The sequence below is a fragment of the Mycteria americana genome, chromosome 7 (assembly GCF_035582795.1).
Source record: "Mycteria americana isolate JAX WOST 10 ecotype Jacksonville Zoo and Gardens chromosome 7, USCA_MyAme_1.0, whole genome shotgun sequence".
Taxonomy (NCBI): Eukaryota; Metazoa; Chordata; class Aves; order Ciconiiformes; family Ciconiidae; genus Mycteria; species Mycteria americana.
The window spans coordinates 24,284,933-24,301,916 of record NC_134371.1 but is presented as its reverse complement, the minus strand read 5'-3'; the positions used below and the strand labels follow the sequence as shown (position 1 = coordinate 24,301,916).

General features: G+C 40.5%; 1 protein-coding gene across 2 annotated transcripts in view; it reads right to left on the bottom strand.

Annotated features, from left to right (window-relative positions):
• The window catches only part of PIK3CB (phosphatidylinositol-4,5-bisphosphate 3-kinase catalytic subunit beta), a 115,401-nt gene that overhangs the window by 85,017 nt on the left and 13,400 nt on the right, over positions 1-16,984 (bottom strand). For both annotated transcript variants that reach the window (XM_075507406.1, XM_075507405.1), the window contains exon 2: positions 863-1,035. The gene's annotated coding sequence lies outside the window, so the exon portion shown is untranslated. The remainder of the gene's footprint in view (positions 1-862; positions 1,036-16,984) is intronic.

The following is a 16,984-nucleotide window of genomic DNA, read 5'->3' as shown; positions in this document are numbered from 1 at the left end:
TGAGCATCGCAGTCGCCCCATAAAGCTGCTGCTGGGCACGGCGTACGCACCTGTACACCTCTTCCTACGGCCAGGCTTAAAAATTACAGCCGTGTTTTAGAAGACTGAAAGACGCAGTCGTCTATGTTCACACTTAAAAGGGCTCATCAAAGAGCAGCTTTCCCGAAGGGGCTTCTGGAAATAAGCAGGGAAGACCTCATTATAGCAGCTTACTGCCTTGCCAAGGTTTTCTTTTAAGAGTGTTGGTGCTGAGCTGTTAGAGAAACCAGTACGTATAAAAAATAGGCGGTTTTCTAAGGCTTAAAAGAAGCAAGCAAAGAAAAGCAAGGTAGAATGTAACCAGTAATGAAACAACTTACTTTTGCATGCAGCTAGCCCCATCCTCACCCTGAAATTGGCAGTAACATTCCTATTGCCTTTAATGAAAATAGGGCGAGGCATAGCATACCCTTGTCTACGTTCAAAAAGAGTAGGATCATATTAGGCATATTTTAACATCCCCATGCTAATAATTGTGCTGTATTATTAGTCTTGTCTATTTGTCTCTGTTCATTTTTCCAGTTATTCCCGTTTTGAAAATAGGAAGATGGATGGATTTACTTCCTCATCAACTTCACTTACCAATTCTCAACGCAGTAAAAATTCATTAAATTCGGATTAGAAAGCATCTAGGAGATGTTTAGTTGTTTGTTCCAAACAAACAAACCAACCACAACATGGATTGACTGGAAATTTATGGGAAGGGCAATGATCTCCCCACTTATTTCAGCAAACGGGATTTTTGCATGAATGGTGAGCACGCAGTGCAACATCTAGGCAAATCTCAATGGAAGGGCAGAAGTTAATGAGAAGCCTTGCCTACCGCGTGTCAGTTGCCTTCACAGCCCGTCTGTTGTGTGTATCAATTAATAGTTCCCCTTTCTGCTTTTAACCAGTTCTTTTAAGGCCGCTCAGTACTACAGGCATTGTTTCTGAACGCCATGCTGCTTCTTCATACCACAGGAGTGTGGTAACTTCACTTGGCTTCCCTTCTTCCTGGAAAAAAAAAAAAGCCAACAGATTTCAAATGAAAGTAACGGGTTTATCAGGCAAGTGTACAAATCATACAAAGACAGTATCATCTCTGGATCAGGTCCTATATAATGAAGTTTAGTTCAGCACGTTGAGTCACTTGTCTCCTTTGTTTAAAGTCTGTATTGCTACCAAAATATATTTCTGAAAAATAAGGTATTAATGAAATCCAGTAATGCAAAAGTTTCAGATATGTAACTTTTCAAACCATTCTAATACTTGTGGTTTTCACATGAAATATTACAGATAGCCTTGGCCTAGATACTAAAACCTTGGCTCGCTAGTTGGCCTCACTGATGACAAATAGGTTTGTGCCTGGAAAGGCTAGATAATGTTTCTTAGAAGAGCTATTTACTCTGGATCTTGCAACATTAGGTTGTTGTTCTACAGGATCCAGTGCAGTCTTACAAAGTGTAGCCAACTGTGATGCGAGTGATTTACTAGACTGAGCAGAGGGCTACAACCAAGAAACTTCAAAATCTGTTTACTGCACTGCCATCTTTTCAATTGAATAGTGATACCTTGAAGTGTCTGTCATGCACAAAGCCCCAAGCACTTAAAAATTGTCTTGTACAGCCAATTTCTGCTATATCTATGAATAGACTTCAATGAAATCTGCCCACACAGAGTTTTTCTGTAGGGTTGTAATACCTGACTTCAAATTTCCTTTCCATTTTGTGTTTTAATGCCTACAAATACATCAGTATTTAGCAGTGGGAGTAAAGAGATCTCAATCAGTAGTTATCAACATATTGCAGGTTATAGTTGATCAACTTGCATGATATTCATGTTCTTGTCACACATGGAGTTGTTGTGGAGAGTGTGTGCAACATGGATAAGGAACTTGTCTTGAAACATCTTAAAGAAATGTTTTTATACCCTACGTGGCAGTGAAAAAAACAGTTTAAATATAATTTTACTTTTCAATTTCCTTATCTTTAGATTATCTTCCCACCCCCCTTCACAAAACAACAAATGTTCTATTATTCTCCCCCCCCCCCCCCCCCCAGGCTATTGTTACATGTGTTCTCAGTATAACAAAAGGGTTTTGTCTAAAAGGGCTGTATCTGAGTCATGTCTTTGCATGTGAAACATCTGTACACCTAAGGCACATTCTTGGTCACTTGAAAATGTGTCATTTTCAGCATTCTGGGCTTACATTATTTTAGCCCTGTGTCACTGCAGTGATCAGAAGAAAGGAACTAATGCACAAGTTATCTGCATATCTGCAGACATCACAGAACTGTGGCAGCAGACCCAGACAGAGGGAAAAAGAAAATGCAAGTGGAAATGCCACACGAAGGATGTTTGGCCTAAAGTAGAAAAAGCTGGTCTTAAAAAAATTCAAGTTAGTAAATCTAAAGGAAAATGACCCTGAATACAGCTGAATACTGGGCAGGAGATGCTTAGAAATCATTTATTACAAATCTCAAATGCTCATAGCAACTTGCTAGTGTCTGATACTGTGATACAATGGCAACATCTACAAACCAAATCAGCTTTGGGTAGTTAATGCACAGGAACATTTTGTGGTGAATACAGAATGAGAATCTCTCATGAGTATTTCATTTTCAAAAAAAAAAAAAAAGTTATATTCAAAACTGTGTGAGCTATGGTAGAGAGAATAATGGTCACTCTATACCGCATGGTCATTCCTTTGTCAGCGTGCTGCCTACTGTCATCCAAATAAAAGGCTTTAGAACATCTTGTGTATGAAAAATAACATGACAGCCTCCTAAGTAGTCACTAGAGGAAAGCCACTTTGGATTATAACATTCAAAAAATAGTTTATCTGGAATTAACAAAACTGTCACCTCCCATTTTAAGTCCCTCCTTCATCTATACTAGAAATAAAATGTCCCCTGTTGCCTAAGGTAGTAGGTTGTTACCATTTGGGGGACAGAATCTCTCGTTAGTCACTGAAATTTCAGCGGTGTTAATAAGCAAGCGAATGATTTTGGTGTGACTATTTCAAGCCGTGTGTTTAGAAAAAATAAATCACAAGAATCAGGTTTAACTATCGAAGTCTGTATTTAACCTCCTAAAAAGGAAATCCTAAGAGATTCCCAAGGAATTTTGAATGTTAAAAGCACATTTACTAAGTCTATACATTATTTCATGCACTAGGTTGAAGTACTACAACACATACAAATGATATGATAGAGAAGATATGGTATGCGGATAGCATGATTCTGTAACAGTCTCAGCTGATAAATAAAACTGGCCTGCTGGACTGGACCTTCCCCATCTCTGCAGATGTTAGACCAATCTGTGAAATCAAAGCTGGCCGTTGCTATTAGGGCCTCTCAGCGTGCACCGATAAAGTGCTAATGGCATGGCGAAAAACTCAGCGTAACATGCTAGCTCAATTTTGTAAGCATAACATTCCCTCAAAGGTGTTCTGTGCAGAACATTGGTCTCTTTTCCTGCACTTGCACCAGCGTGTGTGTCTAAGAAGCTTCTCTTTGTTTCTCACACTGACTCCGGTGAAGGGGGAGGCAGCAGCAAATAATGGACTGAGTGACATTCAGTACCAGACTGCAAATGCAGATGTCAGACAAAACGGATGCTGAATTTGGCTAATGAAGCTACAGCCTGCAGCAAGAACAAGCAGCTTTTAACAGTGCTTTGCTAAACCAAGTTATTTAATATGTGTAAAATTCACTGGAAAAGTTCTCTGAGAACTTCAAGCATACATACGGGAGCCAGAGAGGCAAACCGCTCTGTTATCTACAGCAGCACTTCAAATAGCCAGCAGCACTGATACCCAAATATTCTGCATCCTGGCACTTCACTGTTCTGTCCCCCATACTGAATTTGGTGTCTGAGGCCTCTCATTTTAAAATTTTAAGCCTAACTTAAATGACGTAAAGCCACTTGAAATAGAGAGCCTCTTCCTCAACCTCCCTGACCTCCCTGCCCGCTGTAACACACCAGAAATACCCGCACGTCAGCTGATTCACCCGTCAGGGCAGACAAGCCCTGCTGTGAATGAGTGGGCTCAGCTCCTTCCCCTTTTCCCCGTTCAGGCAAGCTGCATGAGCTGGCATGCAGCAGCAGGTCCAAGCCGGAGAGAGGCCTTAACCCACCAAAGCTCTCCTTCTGGAGCACCGGCTTTGCTTCTGATCCCACAGAGCACAGCTGCTTCTGTCGGGCTCCCTAAATCTGGGCTGTGGACTGGGGGAATTGGAAAGGAGAGTCCCTCTGTACTGAGGCTGCAAGTGTGCCAGTAAGAGTTGGGAGCTGAACCCTCTCTACCCTACCTTCTAAATCCACACCTAGAAGGCGTGGATCACAGAAACTCCATCATCGGGAGCTCTTAGGCAGATACTTTTAAATGGTGGCATTCTTGATCCATTTATGCCAATTCTATTGTAATAAAGCAGCAATTTTTTATATCACTTATCTGTAGAGAAACTGGTTGAAAATACTTAGTTGTCACCGATTCTATACTATAGCAAATGTATATGGGGTTGCTTATTTTCTGCATCTGTTCATGACAAACAGAGGTTTCTGGGTATGGCCACACTTTACAAGACAGCTTGTTCATCAGGTATGTGGCCATCTGTATTACATCAGCCAGCGAAGCTCAAAAAAATTGCTCAGAGTTAGGAAGAGTAAGATCTTTACAAAGATCATCAGCATCCTGAAGTGGCCATCTAACTTTGCTGCTACGTTCTTTCTTTATGTATAAATATCTCTACACAGTTTTTCATTTTTCCAATTTCCTAACACAGATTTTGCAAAAATAGTTCCATTCATCAACACAAAATAACTTCTTTCATCAGAAGCATCTTGAATAGCTAGTGCCTAATAGAACCAGGACTTCTGTCCACATGTAACCTCACACACCACACAAGCAAGTCTCCCACCAGCTATTATCTCCTCTGCCCACTTTATGGGTCTGACCTCATACCCAATATTAACATATTTTTATAATAAAAAGCAGCGCTGGATTGTTAGAATTGCCACTTTCTAGATGAAACACTGAGTTCCCTTGTGTTATTTCTGCTGACTTTTCTAATCAAATATAAAGATCCCATGACACATTTTGATGAAAAGTAGGGCACAGCCAGCTTATTTATTCTTTTACTAAAAATAGGCTTCAATGTCCAGCGGGTTGTAATGTGTTAGATAGCACTTCAAGTGTAAAAGCTGCTCTACCTGCCTCAATACAGCTGTATTACCAGTTCATCTTTGCAATATGCTAATGATGAAAATCAAACATCAGGCTTCACAATTACTTTAACAGTTCCATTTTGCTAAAATGCCCACTAGGATTAGACTGTCCAACAATTGAAAAGGCAGTAAAATAGCTTCTCATCCTTACAGGAGGAATTTCTGACACCCTTCCAAGCACAGCACAGCATGTTTTACATCTCTTGGGTTAATGGTATATTACTATTCTCACCCAGAGGCAAAGACTAGGAAGAGATTCATTATGGGAACTGGAACACAAATGGTTTAAAGAAACCCGTATCTCTCCCACCTTCTTTACATATTTATTTTCTATCTGGCCTTTTTGTCAAGGCTATTCTGGTAACAGAACAGATGTAACAACTGTGAAAATGAATAATGATCATGAATACTATTGAGTCTATCACACTTTTTAATGACTATGGATATGAAATACGCTATATTATTTCTGAATTCGGCCTTGCAGAAGACTTTCAACTGATGTTTTGTCAGGTTTGCTTAGAGAAGCTCATTGTGCACTCACAATGGTGTAAGTCACGGTTAGCAAGACTCCATTTTGTGTAGAACTGCCATAAGAGAGAAAACACAGAGTCTTTAGCCCCTAAATTACACCGATGTAGTCACCCTTCGAGTCAAATACATTTACTGACCTGCAGTACACAGTGAACATCACTTCTGAATTTGGTCATGTGCCATTTGCTAACCATGAAAGACTTGCTCAGAAACAAAACTTTATCTCGCACAAGTTATGTCATGTGCAAACCAAAGAAAGAGATAAAAGCAAATGTGTCATATTGCTGCTACTATAAAACACAGGTACTGCAATAACATTTCACTAGCCCATGGAAAAACATGATCACTTTAATCCCATTGATATTACACACTACTAGAAAGCTAGTATATCTGTACCTACATATTAGGGCAAACTGAAAAAAGTTCACGTTGAATTTTAAAAATCAATAAGCACAAGAAAAATAACATATTACATGCAACGTCATTCTTCAAAATATCAATTCTTACTCACAAATGGGCTATTCTTTTGAATCCTTATTTAAAAATCTCAGATTTGAACTTCTCTTTGGCGAATGTGTCGCAATTTTAATACTACTTATGAGCTTCTATTTTTAAAAAGACTATGAAAAATACAAAAGGCATTTATAGATTTCTTATTAAGGATGTCTCAAGTGTCTAGAAGCCTCTCTAATACTAATTTATGAGCATCTAATCATATCAATGTTTCTTTTGCTATAAAACTGTTCTTCTACACTAAGATCAGTGCAAACAGTCACTAAGACACACTGAAACCAGTGAGAACCAAGAATATTCAGCGCCCTGCTGGAATAAACAGAAACACTTTCATCTCACACTTTTATTAATTTAACTTCCCATGATCAGGAGCCATGATTCCCACCCTCAGAAAAAACCAGCACCCTGACACATTTCAGAATAGCACCCACAAAGTGTTATTAATGGACACTGCACAACCAATGCAGGAGAGATTGTGGGAATACTCCTAAAATGCCAGTCCATAGTTTGAAGCAATACTCTGCACAACCATTTGTTGCTAGACAATCCAGTCATCCTGAATCAGGAAGACTCATTTTATTTCTAGGAATTACATTTTAGACAGTTTCTTCAAGCTACATACGCATCATCTTCATTTTCAGTCCTCAATAGCTAACCTTACTAAATCCAGCTACAGGCCATAAAAAAAAAAAAAAAAGATTGTTGTGGCATTAGAGGAAGAGTGTATTATTATTACTTTCAAAACTAACAAATTAAGCCTGCCTTACTATTTCGAAAACTCCAGGCTTTGTGCTAAATCTCTTTCTACAACAGTGTTTCCAGGTATTGATTAGCCAAATCAAAATATGTCTTCTCACCCACTCTGTCTGGCAATCTATCACAAGTCTGAAAGCTTCATTTATATGACTCATACTCCTTTAGATTAAACAACTACGCAAATGATGCCAAATCTCTATTTATCATAGCTTTGTCAGCAAAACAAATCATTCAGCAGGTGAATCATTAAATTACTGTCTGTGTGGATGCTAAGTAAACACAGAGGGAAGCAGAGAGATGCCAGCTTAACTTCACACTTCCCCATCTATTTCTCCTTCCCATCTCCTTCGCTGTATCACTGCAGCATTGCTAATATGAGCAGACGAGCTCTTGCCTTTTTCTCAACACGGGCAATTTGGCTGCAGTTCAGAAGGTCCTTTAGACACATCAGGAAAACTGAAGCACATGCTTCAGTAGCTTGCTCAGGGGAAAGCACTTGCTGCATACGACTCTGAGAGGGAAAGTGGGCTTTCATTTCCGATATGAGAATTGCATCCATTTAAATGGCTCCACCATTTAGTGTGTAGCTCTCCTGCTTGGAGGGGGCTCATGGGGGGCTTCTGTTGCAATTCTGCTCTACAATGAAGACAGACTGACAGAATATCACTGCTCAGAGAAGGACTAGCTGTCTGGACAAGGTTAGGTCACCTTTGCAAGAGAACGCATTCCAGCAGTTCATAAAAATGTGGCTGAAGAGCATTTTTTTTATTCCTGGAATGTACCTCATTGCCAAAGAAGGTAGCTATGCTAAGGAAAATATTCCATGGGGAGCAAACAAATTCTTCTGCAAAGCCATTCCTCCCTGCTCCACCCCAGCTGACATTACACAAGTTGAATAATGCATGTCAAGGTATTAAGTAACATGTAAACATTTCCAGTAAATGTTTCTGCTGCAGGCCTTGGCTCAACTGGTATTGCTTCCCTCTGTGATAGTGGAAAAACAGCTTCCTCAGTTCTTCTGCACCTAAAGATTAATATTAATGAAGCACTTCCTACCAATCAGTGACTGGAATCTTCCTCCTCCCCTATCTCCCAATATAGATTTTAAAACCCTTGAAACCTTACCTAATGAAGCCTTACTCAGAGATGTACTTCTGTGGAAGTTTTTTATTGGCCTATGCAATGGGGTAACCTGATGTCCCAAAAATATTACAGTTCTGGTAATACATTTAAGGACAAATGACAAATTCCAATCAGAAACAAGCTGGGTTCTTCTCATACCACCAAGGATGTTTTATATCAACCCCTGGCTTCCCATCATGAATTGTCCAACAATATTCCACACACCCCCTCCCCCCCAATTTTGAGATTATGTATTTTCACATATTTTTTCCCAAGGGTGTGAGAGCACAGTGTTGGGAAGCCACAGTCCTTTTCAATCTGGTAGAGGAAATCCCCTTGGAATTTAGTGTCGCTTTAGGCATGCACACTGTTTGCACAGCATATGCCAGTAATTCCTTTTCCTTTACTGTCTATGACACTCCACAACAGGGGAAAATGCAGTTCTGAGCCAACTAACCAAAAGGGGGCACGCTTAAAAGCTTAAAAGCATGACGATGGGCTCTCAAATCACCTCAGTGAGACTGAGAAGCATTAGTCCCAAAGGAGAACTGCCCAAGGAAATTTCTGGGATTTTCCAGTGGAATTTGTACTTTCCCAAAGGGTTTTCTGTAGGAGACACTGACCTAGGGTCAAGTATCTGAGGAGCTCCCAGGAAATAACACCAAATTTGACTCTGAAAAGTGCTTGGGCAAAAACCTTGAACAGAACTGTTAAGTAGGAAGGTATAGTCATGCATTTTCTATAACTTTTTCCAAGTATAAATTATTTCTTTTAATGTCTGTTAGCTGCACAGGACAGAGAGCTGTGGGGCGAGTTGGATTGTTCTCCTTTGCGTAAATGAATTGTTTTCCTGGCAATCAAATTTGCAGTCCAACTGAGGACATGACACCGGCAGCGCTAAACATTACTTAGAGCCAAGGGTCTCACTGATCCTGAAAAATCTTTCTCAGTACACAAAGATGCTTGAAAAGGAAAAAGCTCAACCGATCTTCCAGGCTGAATGCATGGCAGACTAACGCTGGGGTTTAATGTGGTTTTGATAGGTGTTCATAAGCAATGGCACACATGGAGTCTTGTGGCATAACAAGACACAAGAACATCCAAAGAACGGGAGATTAATAACCTGTTTTGATGTTTACTGATCATTGGGCTCCAATACAACTTTTTGGAAGACTGTCTTAAAGTGAAATTAGTTTCCTTGGGCTTCATTATTGAGGTGCCACAAGACTGCTCCCAGAGACAAACTGGAACTAGTAAGAAATGTGCTCCTCTTTGGGCAATATATAGCCAGCAGAAATACCAGAGAACAACCTCCTCCAAGCCCTCTCTTTCCCCCTGCTTACAGCAGCAGGCTTTTTTTGCTTGATATCCCACATCTGTATGAGAAGTAATGGGTTAGCGGTACTGAATAACACAGCTCCCAACCCCAAGGCCACCAGCTCTTAGTAGGCTTCCCACCTCTGTATGATAACTGCATATGATAACCGCTGGTATCAGTTACTGTTCAAAGAAAATAAAGCATAGGGAAAGAGAAATTATGGCCACCGTGGCACAATCAGATCACAATAACACAAAAACTATTGTGCACACCTCAGTAACTGATGTGGGCCTAGTTTTATGTCTGGGCTGATCAGGACAGGCACAAAGCAAAAACCATGCCAGAATGAGCCTGTCCTGCTCAGAAAATTATTTCCAGCAATGCAGCAATGAGTTAATGATTGCATTACAGCTATCACAGGAATGCCAGTGCTCAGTAAGGAGTGTTTTGAAGAAAGGTTTTTGAATGCTACTTCCCTGCTGCTTTTCGTTCCCCCACAAAAGAGGAACTATTGGAAAGACTAACGCATCTGCAAACACCTTTGGAGAAAGCTTGGCTAGCCACTGCTGCTTTCCTAAGAAAGAGTAACTCACTGCATTCTTAATTCTTCTTTATATTGTGAAATAACCTTTTTTGGTGAAAGACTAATAACACTACTGATTTCCAGACTTCTAAGAACATTACTGCCAGGGGTAAGTGGACTCTCAGAAAGACCAGTGGCTTCTAGACTTTTCAAGAAATTATGTTCAACTGAAAAGCTGTTTATTTTTCAGTCAGGGCACTGAGGGCACCAAAGCTCAGGCATAAACTCCCTATACAGGGAGGAACGTGATGACAGCAAAAGAAATGCATTTGTACTCTCCCTTTTCCCCTCCACTCACCCACCACCATCTGTAAATGAGAAGTGTGTCCCCCAGCTCTTGGCTCTTGCCCAGAGACATCTCTACAGGGCCCCGGGAAAGAGGCAGGTCTGCTGAGAGTCTGCCTCAGCCTCTGCACCAGCAGCGCATGGGATAAAGCAGGATGTGGTACTGCAGGCAGAGAGAAGACGGGCATTCCTGAGGGGGCTTATTGGTGTGCACACTGCACACACATATAGGTATATATAACCCACACCTCCCTGCAACTTCACAGCAATTTGGCCTTCTATCTTTTAACACATGCAAGAAATGCAGACCTCAGCCTGACATCCACCATAATCTTGTTGTTACAAAGCAATGTCTGGCAGGACTACAGCAGCCCCTGCGCAGCAGCACAGCCTCCTAGCCCTCTTTGCACAAGTCCTGTATACTACATCCCACCAGGGAGCTGGGAGCAGACTCATTATCTGGCAGATAAAGATGACTGTGGAAGGCCAAGACTGGATGGTGATGAGAGCCCATACACATTTGGCATATGAAAATGTTTACATACCTGTCTACCCATAGAGCTGTACCCTTACTACTGTACAGTAACTCACAGAGCTTCGAGCAGAGGACTTTGGCAAGCCTATTTCAGCTGCGATGATCCATATCTTAGACTACAGTGAGCTGCTAAAGCAAAGCAGTGATGTAATGCCTTTAAACAAGAGCACACTGCCTTTAACTACCCCATGCAAATCCAACAGCATTTCTAATGCCACCATATAACTGGTACAACCACAGAATCATTTAAACTGAAACTTCAATCACATCCTTACCTTGTCATTAAACTGTATTTAAAATTTCTTTTGCCAAGTACAACTTCCAGTTAGGGTCAATCAATTATAGTGTGGACTAGAAGGGTGTTTCACAACAGCAAAAAGTATCAAGTATCAGCTCTCATGCACCTTAAAAATGCCATCTTTGTTCTCAAGCACCATTAACAACAAATGGATCCAATTCCTAGAACGGCCACAATACAGAAAAAGAAATATTCTCCACACTGTAGTGAAAAAAAAGTCTCTATTTGTGAAATACCGCCTGTAAACTTACAAGCCATCCTATGCCAATTTCTTCATATAACATATCCAAAATAACCTCTTAAAACACTATAATTTAACATCAGTGCTTTCCTTTAATAATTTAACTTAAAAATGTATACTTAACCTTTAATCTTGACTCTAATGCTAAATATTCCTTCAAGAAAAAGTCTTAAGTATTAGAGAGATGAGTACCTCATCTCTTCTAATCTTAGTCACATCTCAAACTACCGTTTTTCACAGATACATGTTCAAAAGAAATACACAGACATGGAAAATTAGGTCCTGTTACAGGACATCATGTTTTCCATCAAATAATATGCCACAAAGAATTACACTTTGTGGCTTAATAATTTTACACTCAGCTAAATTATCACTTACCATAAACACACCTTGAAAAACTGAGCATGATTTTCTTTTGTTGTTTTCTTTCCTTCCCCCACAACAACAGCTGAGGGACGACATGCAGTTCTATAGTGGCTTGGCCATATGAACTCTATTAAAAAACTGATTATTTCAAGTTGTTAAAGATCAGGTGATAACCTCCCTCAAAAGATGAAAAAATATGAACAGACCCTAATTAGTATCTGATAAAGAAGTGGGGCTGTTGCACTGTGTAAACCCTGAATTAGAATAATAATGTAGGGAGACTCAACAAAAGATGCTTTGTGTTTCTCATTACAGCCAGTAATAACTCCTCCAGCGGCCTGCCCCTTCCAGCACTGTAAGCACGCTGAATACTGCAACAGTGTAATACCGTTTTTCCACGCCCTGCTAAGATATACCTGAAAGGTGCTTTTGTAGTGTAGCTTAAAAGGACAAACCGGTGTCCCATGCTACACATCTTGCCTGAAACAAAGCATTCTGAAAGAAATCCTTCTGGGCAAACTCTGAATAAATCACACCCCCAGTAAGATAACTCTTCACATAACATTCAAGCGCACATATTCAGAGAGCACGTGCAAGTTTTACCGCATACTGGGTGCACCTGTGACATTGCCTGCAGACTACCAGAAACCTCAGCTATCATAACATTGCTCCTTCCGGTCTTCACACTAAAAATGAGTTCTCTCTTCTACCTGCATTTCATACTGGTGGGAATATGCTGTTGCAGCTGATACACATGACCGCTTCACTCAGTAGCAAACAACTAATCTGCATATTAGCAAAGTGCTTTGCGCTTGCAAATGATGGCACACAAACGCATTAAGATTAGATTTAAGGCTACTAAAGTCAGAAGACTGCAAATGAATGCCTGTATAGCAAGTTTATTGCCAGTTCTGCATTACTGCGGTTGCTTCATTCAAGTTCTTTGACAGATACTGAGATACTAAGTATCTTAATTAGCAATCTGCCTTTTTAATGTACGGAAAATCACAATTTGTTTTGCACTCTGGGTTTGTGGTGATTGATTCCACATACCCACACATGTAATCTTACACATGCAAGCAATCCTGCTGAGTTCAACTGTCTTTCCAAAGCAGTCTGTGCTCAGTGCATGTCAGGTTCTGTACATTTTGCCCTTTTCCAATTCATCCCATCTGTTTATAGCCTCTCCATCTCGTTGACTGTGATTTTCCAAGGTTTCAAATTCACCTTTTTTCTTTCAGTTTTTCCTATCTGATGTACTTTGTAATGATATTAAGGGGCAATTTATTAAAGAACTAGCTTAACTCAATTTCTTTCCACAGTGTTTCTCCAAACTGGCTGGCTGAGTGTGACCTTTTTGTTTGGCAGAGGCCTGTCATTTGTCAAGTTATTTTTCCAATTTTTGTCAGTGTAAGTTTTAAAAATCGGTGTCAAATGATTTTTGTTACATCAGATCAAAAAAATGCTCTCTAGCTGAGCTGACATCTTTTAGTTTAACTCCTTAAAACTGCATGAGACAAATCAAGTACACAGTGGAAAAAACACTGTCTGAAGTCTGGTTTGTGGCCAAAATTCCACCTACACATAAGAGCAGGAGGGGGAGAAAAATTACATCTCTTGAACAGTATTTCCCAAGTGTTTGTTAAGAATTACTTTCTTTCTTAACCTCAAATCAACACTCTCCAATCAACAATGCTAGATCTGGGCTTGATGAGATCTGTTGAAAAATCTAACGGGACAACATCTCATTCTGCTGCCCTGTCATCTCCAATAAGTTATGTGTTCATGGCACATACAGACCAAGTTGCTTGTTTCTTACAGCTTTTATTAATCACTGATTGGTGTGTGGGTTCCAGATGCCAGGGTGGAATCAGGAGACCAGTTCAAATACATTCTTACAGTCGCTGCTAAATCGTAACTATTTTAAAAGATTGAGTATGACAGGTCAGAGAGAGGAACAAAAAGTTTTATTCATGGAAAATCTTACTAGCCTTCAAAGCAAGTCATATGAGAGATATATGATTACATATATCTTCACAGCTTGTGCGTAAATTAGAAACAAGATTAAAAATCTCAATGTGTCTCCTGAACTCCTTCCCTTGTCTCCATGTTCTCCTATTCATTTTGGATGATACACTGTCCCCTTTGGGTTTTTTCCTCCTCTTATCCCTTCCTGTCCCTTGTCTCTCCACTCTTCCCATGCTACTGCATCTTGACTTCACATTCACTTGTAACCACATATTGGATTCGGAGATGCGACGCACCAAGTTCTGGCATTTTGGAAATCTGGCAATTCCCAGCTATGAAAAGACCTTCCCATCTTGCCTCCCCCAAACAAGCCATTAATAAAAAGCACAGGAGGAAAAAACAAAAACAAACAGCAAAACCTAAGACTGCTTAAAATTATGGTGTTATCTGTCCTGATCAAACTACACTGGCAGAAGCCAGCAACAGATGCAGCTTAAACTGTCTAGGATTATTTTTACTATTTCAGTTCTAGGAAGTACACAGAAACCGTAACTACACAACTATGCCAGAAATCCTGAGGGACAGGGCCGCCTTCTCAGGGCGCATCTGCAACTCATCACCTGCTGCAGGTTCTGGCTCAGTTATTTTATCTTAACCAACCTGCCTGTGCCTCCCCGTAACTGCCTCAAAATAACTGCAGTAACAGAATATTCAATAATGGGACTTATACTTGCTTGTATTTTAGGGGTGAAGAAAATAAGAACATCCCATGTGTGCCATGTGCTTCTGTTACTACAGTCTGGTTTCACAAATCTGTAGAGCTTCAGAGAGAGAAAGTACGTTTGGTCTGCAGCCTGACCACTGGCTGTCCACAGCACCTCTGCCACCGACCACTGCCTGAGAAGCTGACCGTCTCTGTGAAGCTCAGGCTAGCAAAGGCAGACAACTGAGCTTTGGGCAGAACGATGTGGAAAGAGTCTTCTTTCTGGTTCACTTACCACCATGACATGTTTCAGAAAACAAGCCCAGCATATGTCCTCGCTGTTTCCCTTTGCAGGTGTCTCATCTGTCTGCTAAGTCCGGTTTTGGGTCAGAAGGCTTTAGCACTGCTTTCCTTAAACGTTACGTCCTCACCTCACTATGAAAGGTGGACAGTCTTGCAGGAACACAGTCACTGCCAGCTCCTTCAGCTTCCTCAGACATTGGTACAGCAAGGCTAACTGTTTTGTGGTTCTGACAGTGCTTCTCTAGGGGACAAGGACAAGCGATGCATGTGCACCCAAATGTCAGTATTCAAACCAAATGGTACCACACATCCAATGATATCCCAACAAAATGAGTACAAAGCCAGAATCTAGCTCTCCTAAGCAAGCTATGTTCAAATATACTTCATAACAAGGTAAGAAATACACTAATTTAATGCGGTAGACATGAATGAGAAAAATGGTCAGAGGCAAAAATTTGCTAGGAAAAAGGCCATTTCCTCACCCTCTGACTTTTGAAACTAGACCAGGACAAGCTAACTGGGTGAGGCAGAAGTGCTAGCCATTCAACCAGCTGGGGGGGGGGGGGGGGGGGGGGGGGCAGGGCAGGGCAGGGCAAAAAAACCGAAAGAAAACGAGTGAAAACTGTTTCCACGTGAATACTTAGGGCCATCCGAACCAGGAAGCTATGTTAGAAACCACTTTTGCGCACTTGCTGAATTAAAGTTTTGAAGTCAACCAGGGCAGTCATTTTCTGAGATGTAGTAAAATACAGATAGTGACTTTTGACTTGGAAAGAAGAGATGAGAGTGAGAGGCAACCTTCTAGCTGGATGAAAAACTCTGGCTATAAGGACAACAACCTCTAAAAGAGGTAAAGGAGCTACTTGGATTTACATCCATGTAACAGAACAGAATCGAAAGCAGACAGTTAGGTATCTCAAAATGGTACCAACTGCTTTATTGGTAGGTATGAACAAGTTTACAGCCTCAGAAGACTGCAATCTTCCTTGCCATACAGGAAAGCAAAATCGTTTCATTTAGAGGAACTCAGAGTTACTCAACTCTAATTAATCTTCTAAAACAGGAAATCCCTGCCAACACAGGTGGAACTATAATACACTGGCTGTGCAGCTGGGGAACATGAAAAATGGGATTTCCATGTTCCCATCTCGCTCACCAAAACCAGCACAAATACGTAGTAAAACCTGCAGCTGAAAAATCTGAAAAAAAGCAAGCAAGTAAAAAAATTGAAAGAAGGACTATAAAAGTCACTTAGGCCATTCATAAGAAAGTTCCCTACAGTATTAATTAAGGTTTGAGCCCTTCTGAGGAAGCTGACATCACTTTGAGAGCTTAGTTATAGGGCAAAGGAAATTCATCTGAATCTGTATTTTAGGAAACAAAGTTGAGAGGACACTTTGCTGACTTCTGGCATTACCTGTACTCCTGAAGGAGCCCTGTAATGTGTACTGGCAACACCAGCTTCTCTCAGCCATCTCTTTGTTCTCTATAATTGGTATTTTTAAACACCTGTTACTGGACCACGTCACAAAAGATGAATGGCAGGATAGAAATTTCTTTGCCATTGAAATGTTACTTGAGTTAAAAGTCAAGACAAGAAATATACATTCTTTTTGATATTTACTTGTCTGCAGCATTTTATTTGTGGAGGCATGTAGAAAAGAGGGATATAAGCAATTATTTACATTGCTACACACTTCTGTCTATCTAATTGGAAGCAAAAAGACTTAGGGACATGTGGAGATGACCTATGTCATCACTGCTTGTGGGGTATGCCCTGCACTCTCTGCTCTGAGCACTAAGGCTGTGTTTAAGTTCAGCTTAGGATAAACTATATTTTTATGACCGCTTATTTCAAGCTCCACAAAGCCATCTGTATCAAAAGAACAATCTGCAGGGCAGATTTCAGTGGAACTAAAAAAAAAAAAATTGTCTACAATGAAAACAACACAAATAGTAGCACCAAAGCTTTGTTTAGACTAGGGAAAGTTCAGCAAGTCACTGATAAAAGACGTGTAAGGGTGGGATACTGAAAGGTATGTTTTCATCAGAAGAATAGTGCGCTCATTATAAAACAACCTGAGTACTTCTAACCATATGAAGTGACTCTCACTCATCCGATGCTCCAAAACAAGTGAGTAACTAAACCAAGAACAGATTCACTTCCTTTAACTACAGATATACCATCACCACACCCACTCACTGAGGGAAA